Source organism: Cryptomeria japonica, chromosome 3 (genome assembly GCF_030272615.1).
Source record: "Cryptomeria japonica chromosome 3, Sugi_1.0, whole genome shotgun sequence".
NCBI lineage: Eukaryota > Viridiplantae > Streptophyta > Pinopsida > Cupressales > Cupressaceae > Cryptomeria > Cryptomeria japonica.
Window position 1 is genome coordinate 862,592,081 of NC_081407.1, and position 7,315 is coordinate 862,599,395.

The window sequence follows — 7,315 nt, forward strand, 5'->3', positions numbered from 1 at the left end:
GAATGGATACTCTTTTTTGAATTCAAATCTACACCTTATTTCGGCAATAAAGCGAGCCTGACCATAGTGACATCATCCTAATGCACTCTCAAATCAAGTCTTTCCTTTTCCGCTTCTCAAAATCCAACTGGTGAGAGTCGTCATTTCGAGTTCAAGGAATGCGTTGTCAGCAGGACAGTCATCATATCAGAGCCAAGGAGATTTGGCTTGTCCAAGACAAATATACTCTGCCACCTTTATAGGCAAATTTAATGCAAGCAACTCCTCATAATTAGGTGTTAAAGAGTGTGCCCGCTAGGCTCTACTTAGCGTATTCTACAAGCCATTATTATTTCTTAACCTACCAAAAATCATATTCAATACTTCTCCTACTCGAAGCCTCTACAATTGCCAGTCATGTCTGGTGAGAAACCAAATGGGTTTATCATGAGTGTTTATCCAAGGCCTACTTCTTGCTTTGGAGCAGACACTCCTATTTCTCTCTCGGCCTCAACGTACCAAAGTATCATTCAGAAGAATAACAGACTTGAGGCTGAAGCGACTCTTACTCCACACAGATCCTTCGATCATCTTGGCGGTTAAAATGATCCTGGGTAGCAAGCATTTGAATAGGGAGGAGTATCCTCGAGATAAAAAAAGCATATCATCTAGGTTTGCCACCTCTTTGATGGACTTGAAACTGGTCAAACAAGCCATATGGAGCATTACTAAAAAGTTATTCCTAGAGGAAATCCTACAAGAATTCCAAGAAATTCTTAACAAGGTGCTTCATGAATCTAGAGCCCCTTGGCCAAGTGAAATAATTTTGTTCAACGATCATGGGGAGCTAATAAAGTATTACCCCTTCTTGCTAGACTTGAAAGGTAAGGACCTAGACAAACATAGGGCATTTTCTAGGAGTGGGGTTCAGATACCACAAGTGGCATTTCATGGGTGAAAATCCAGAAGACTTGGGCAGAGAGGAAGAACTCATCGTATTTGCAAGGTTAAACAAAATCCTACCTCCTAAAGGCGAAGAAGAGGAACCCCAGGCCGAAAAGGGTAGAAGAGGTGGTGCCAGAAGGGTGGGTCGTGGGTCCGGTCACCACCAAGGCTGACCTCCAGGTCGAGGAAGAGGTAGAACTTCGACTCCTCCAGCCGTGCCCCTTGATGAAACTTGAAAGCTAGGTTTTATATTCTAGTTATGTTTTTAGACTTTTCGATGCTTATAGCTGGACACTGCTCTTTGTTAAATTTTTGGCTATAAAATTATGATAAAAATCTTTGTCAATCTTGTAGTTGAGAACCTGCTACTTAAACTTATTATAGTTAATATGATCTTCGAAGTCATAAACTTGATAGTTTTTTAGAATGATAGAAGATGATGCATAAGGTTTTTTGTTTGCCTTGAAATTTTATTCTCGAAAGTGCTGAGAATGGTTTCAATAGCGTACAACAAGTTTATGATCCTACATCATTCATGTATGTTTATATTGTATTTAACTAAAATCAATATATGAGCGAAAAAAAAATTACAATACATATGAAGATATCAATTTAAATCATATTTTTTGTATAAAATCATTATACATGTTAATGTAGAAAATGACCAGAATCCACATTTAAAATTAAATAGCTTATGATATTTCATATTATAATATCGAGTTCTCCGAAATAATTTAAACTAAGAATATCAAATAGACAATATTCTTAATCTTATGCAGGACTTAGAGCTACTACATTTAATGATATTACTCATTGCTTTTCTAGATTTGGTAATACACTTCTAATCATTTAACTCAATTGTGATATTATCGAACTCCATAATTCTGAAGATTTTCGAAGTTGTGCCCAAAAAAAATTAAAAAATGATCCTCATACCATACCTACACGATCCTCTTAGCACCACATTGTGTAAAAAAATTTATCAGATCAATACCACACGTGGATGAACAAAGTTATGCCCAAATGCACAAATATGAAACCATCAACTAATAATATAAATTAAATCTTTTCTTTAATCTGTGTTCATTTCTCCTTGTACATGTTTAATCATTTCTCCTAATCCATTGAAAACCAGTCGTATTTTTCTTATAGTGTGAATTTCAAGCTTTCTTAAATCTCTGCAATTCATTTGATAGACCAATTCCAAAACCGATTAGAAGGGCAGTAAAAGGCCGCCACTGGCGCTCTCTTGCTCATTCATAACCAATTATTTCTGCAGTTTTGTTCATGGAAGATTACCATATGAGAATCTTAAACCAGATTCAATACTGAGGATCTTACTGTTAAGCATGTCCCAAACTTAAATTGTAAGTTTATATGGCTCATACTACTATGATTCTGAACAGGTGAAACAATTTTATATGGTCTATTTCTCTAAAATCCAACGAATTCTTTGAGATTTGAAAGCTTACCACTCAACACTTTATGTTGTGACAGATATTTACAAATGGTGACAAAGTTCATGCAGCAAAACTGTTGAGCATACTTGGGTTGGAAGATTGTTTTGAAGGTGTGATATGCTTTGGAATACTAAATTCTCATACCACGTGGGAGACGCCCATTTCTGTTATCCCCAAGACACCCATTCTTTGCAAGCCCTCAAAAGAAGCTATAAAGCGTGCTCTCCTCCTCGCAAATGCTGATCCCAAAAGAACAGTATATCTCTATGGGCCTAATGATTATTTTTCCTCTAGTTTCTACATTTTAGTATCTTTAGTCAGCAATATATTGGAATATATTGGATTAGATTTTTTATTGTCAATGTTTTAGATCAAATTTTATGATTTAAAAGAGAAAAATTCTATTGGATTATAAAATTTGATTGAAAATGTTGATGATAAAAAACCTATATGATCTAATCCAAAAATTAACATTCATTATAAACTGTGAAAACTTTAAGTTATTAAATTTGTTGCTTTACTGCAGATTTTCTTTGAAAATTTTTAGTTTTTAAATTTGTTGTTTTACTGCAGATTTTCTTTGATGACAGTCCTAGAAACACAGCAGCAGGAAAACATAGGGCTTCCACACTTTTGTGCAGGATTGCTTGTCATGAACCTGATAAATTATGAAAAAAATTGATTTTTTCTTTTATTCAGCTATTTAAATTTTTTGTGGTTTTCTAATGTCTACATGTTGGAACTCCAATAAGGACAGATGGAGCAGACTTTGTACTTGAAAGCATTACAAAGCCTTGCCTGAGATCTGGGAAGAAAATGAGTGCTCTGGAAATGTTGGGCACTAAGGAAGAGTAGTTGCTATAGAAATTGTTGTCAATGCATAAAATATCTCATTGTAGAGAAATTTTTTCCTACTGTTAGAGGAACATATTCCTCATTTCTTTCATCTTGAGTATAAAATGTTTGGTGATGGCATACTCAAATGTTTGGAGATGGCAACCCTTCCATGTAGCATCATTTTTACATTTCATCCATATATTATACATTTCATCCTTCATAAAGAAGAAGAGTAGATCAAATGTCTTTTTCCCTCTCCACTTATTATGCCAAGATGAATGAAAAGTTGTTATTTCTTAATCTTGATGGTTTTAGGTTAAGGGTAAGAGTTTTAGGTTGGGAAAGTTTTGGCTGGAGTTTCTTTGGTCTTTCTCTCGTGATGTTTTAGGTTGTGGGAGCCTTCTTTTAAAATCCATGTTTTTGTCTTTGGGAGTTTTTAATCTCTAGTTGTTTGGTTATTTCATGTTCCCTCTTTTTGAGAACTATTTGTTTGAGGGTCATTTTTGTCTCTGCCCTATTGAAGTAATTTTTAAAATGAGTTTTACGGGGCTGTTTAGCTAGTGTGGTCTGTTATGGCTTAATGTCTTGTTAAGTCTAAACTAATCTTTTCTCTTGTAAAGGGTTTTAGGTCCCTTCAAAATCTGTTTTTTCTCTAATCAAAAACAACTTTTCATTCTTCATAATATTATAAATAATTGATGAATATACATCAACTAATTTTATAATTTCATAAATATATAAACTTTTCTTCTCTTGAAAACCATTATCAACAGATGAATAATATCTTTGCTCTATCAAACACTTGATAATTTTTTTTGGTCTTTTTATTCAAGCTAAGAATAATGTAGTCAAAGAAGACCCAGAAGGTGAAGAACATTACAACCAATTGCAGATATATTAGATTTGGCTGATCCAAAAAGGGAGTGATTGATTTGATCAGTACCAGGTTAAATTATATTTCATGCTTAGTTGATTCTCTTGTCTTATACAAAAGAAAAGGTTTCTCTAAATCATGGAATTAGAGTTTTCACGACATTCATTCCAAACGATGATTACTTCTATATTAATTGACAACCCTCTTTGTCCAACCAGATTGTCAAGCTAAGATTCACAACGCTAGTATATCATTGCCTTCTGTATAAAATATTTGTTAAGTCTTTGGGTTTGATTTCTCTGTTTGGGTTTGTGATATTAATGCATGTAAGTAGTGAGATCTCCCACTCTCTAGAAAGCTATTATTCCCTATTATCTAAGAGTATTGGTTTTCAAAATCTTTTTTTTAATCATTAACCCAACTACTAAATGAATCAATTTTATCAGATTAAAATGTTATTTATGCAGATGAGAATCCAAAAATGGAGAATGTCAACAATCCTACCCACATTCGATCTTGCCATGTTTCTTTCTCAATGCTGACATTCTACACTTTTCCCATTTCATCTACATAAATAACATTTTAATGAAAAGAAAAATAAGATTTTGAAAACCAATATTCTTACCTAATAGAAAATCATAACCTTGTAGAGAGGGAGATCTCGCAACTTATATACATTAAGCACACAATCCCAAGAAAAGAAACCAAACGAAAAGATCTAATAAATATTTTATAATGAAAAAGAATGATAGACCTGCGTTGCGAATCTTAACCTGACTATGCTGCCTGTGAAAAGAAACGGTCATTAATTAATATAGAAGTAAGCATTGTTTGAAATCTGTCTTGAAAACACTAATTTCGTAAAGGAGCAACCATTACCATTACTTTTGTATAAGACAAGAGAATCAACTAATAATGATCTATACATTAACCTCTTACTGATCAAAACCATCACTCTTTCTGGGTCAGCGAAATCTGATAATGTATAGTTCAAGATTTATAGTAATGTCTTTCACCTTCTGGGTCTTCTTTTACTGAATTCGGAAAAGCTGTTGATAGGAGAGGATATTCCTGGCTTGAATAAAAAAAACAACTACTTTCATAGATAAAATACCTAATCAAAATCCCTAAATTCAGAATCGTTTCTTTCAGTCTCACTTCAATCACTTCAAACATTTCTGCACGTTCAAACATTTCATTCTCTAGGAAAAGGTTGGTCATTTCTGTAGGTTCATTGGTGCAGACACTCCTATTTCCCTTTCGGTTTCTACTGGACAAGTCTCTTTCAGAAAAATAACAGAATTAAAATTGATACCCTTGTGACAACACAAGCATTTCATCCAGATTCGTTGCCTCTCTTTTGGATTTGAAGCTAACTAAGCAAGTTGTTTGGATCCTCACAAAGAAGCTATTCCTAGATGAAATCCTGCTAGAATTGCGAGAGATCCTCAACAAGGTGCGCCATGATTCAGGAGCTCCTGGACGAGAGATAAAATTATGTTCAACATTCCCTGGGAACTAATTAAATATTATCCCTTTTTACTGGACCTTAAAGGCAAGGATCTAGACAATCACAGAGCCTTTGCAGGTATGGGGCTCAGATAGTTCAAATGGCATTTCCTTGGTGAGAATCCAAAAGATTTGGGTAGGGAGGATGAACTCCATGAATTTACAAGGATAAATGGAATTCTGCCACCAAAAGCAGAAGAAAGGGATCCCCATGCTCAACGAGGCAGGAGGGATGGTGGTAGAAATTTGAATCGCGTTCTGGTCGAGGACAGCCTCCGTGCAGGCCTTGGAAGAGGCAGAGTCACATGAAGATCATTAAAAAGATAGCTTGAATTCTGCTGGTTTATGTTGAAGACATTGTTAAGCCTGTATTTTTTATCTTCGCTGCTATAAACTATGAAGGTTTTTTGGTATAAAAAAAAAGTGCTTTAAACATGTTACAATCAAGATCACGTTGCTGATAAACTAGTAAGGTTTCTACTTGCAATAACTAATGATCATTGCATTCATCAGTCTGTTATGATCAATTCCCCTAAAACTCCGCTCACATTCTTCTCATGGTATTCAATAACCATGTAGTCGATAAAGTTGATGACTCACAATATACATGTATAAAATAAAGCTAACGAGATCTATTATAGCCCACCAAGAAAAAAGGTGTAATGGTTTTTATCTTTACATCTAATTGATCCAAATTATATTGGATAAGAAGTGAAATATTAAAGAATTTCGTGCATGTTTTTCAAACCTTGAAATGCACAAATTTTATCATACCCCCATGAAAAATAAAAAATCTATTGTTCAAAACAATTATACTATTACTTATTTAATGAAAATAATAACTTTTCATTCATCTTGGCATAATAACCCAGCGCAGGTGGAAGAGGGCTGGATTACAGTTAAGGGGGCTGGATTACAGTTAAGGGTAAGAAAGCTAAGCTTTCTAAACCCTCTTTTGACATTACTCTCTGCTCTCTCACAAATAGTGCTAAGTGTAGATCTTGACTGTTTTAGGTTGAGAAATCTTTGGCTGGAGTTTCTTTGGTCTTTCTCTGCTAATGTTTTAGGTTGTGGGAGCCTTCTTTTAAAACCCATGTTTTTGTCTTTGGGAGTTTTTAATCTCTACATGTCTCGTTATTTCATGTTCCCTCTTTTTAACAACTATTTGTTTTAGGGTCATTTTTGTCTCTGCAGTCTGTCAAAACCCTAATAAAGTTTCTATCATAGAAAATTTGCTGTTATTTTTATTCAAACCAAGAATAATGTAGTCAAAGAAGACCCAGAAGGTGAAGAACATTACAACCAATTGCAGAGATATTAGATTTGGCTGATCCAAAATGGGAGTGATGGATTTGATTGAAGAACATTACAACCAATTGCAGAGATATTAGATTTGGCTGATCCAAAAAGGGAGTGATGGATTTGATCAGTACCAGGTTAAATTATATTTCATGCTTAGTTGATTCTCTTGTCCTATACAAAAGAAAAGGTTTCTCTAAATCATGGAATTAGAGTTTTTCAGGACGTTCATTCCAAAGAATGATTACTTCTGTATTAATTGACAACCCTCTTTGCACAACCAGATAGCAGGCTAAGATTGGCAACTCTAGTATATCATTGCCTTCTATATAAAATATTTGCTAAGTCTTTGGGTTTGATTTTATCTGTTTGGGTTTCTGCTCTTAATGCATGTAAGTAGTGAGATCTCCCA

General features: G+C 34.3%; 1 pseudogene; it reads left to right on the forward strand.

Moving 5' to 3' along the window:
- Positions 1-929: 929 nt before the first annotated feature.
- On the forward strand, positions 930-3,229 carry LOC131066659 (uncharacterized; annotated as a pseudogene).
- Positions 3,230-7,315: the final 4,086 nt, after the last annotated feature.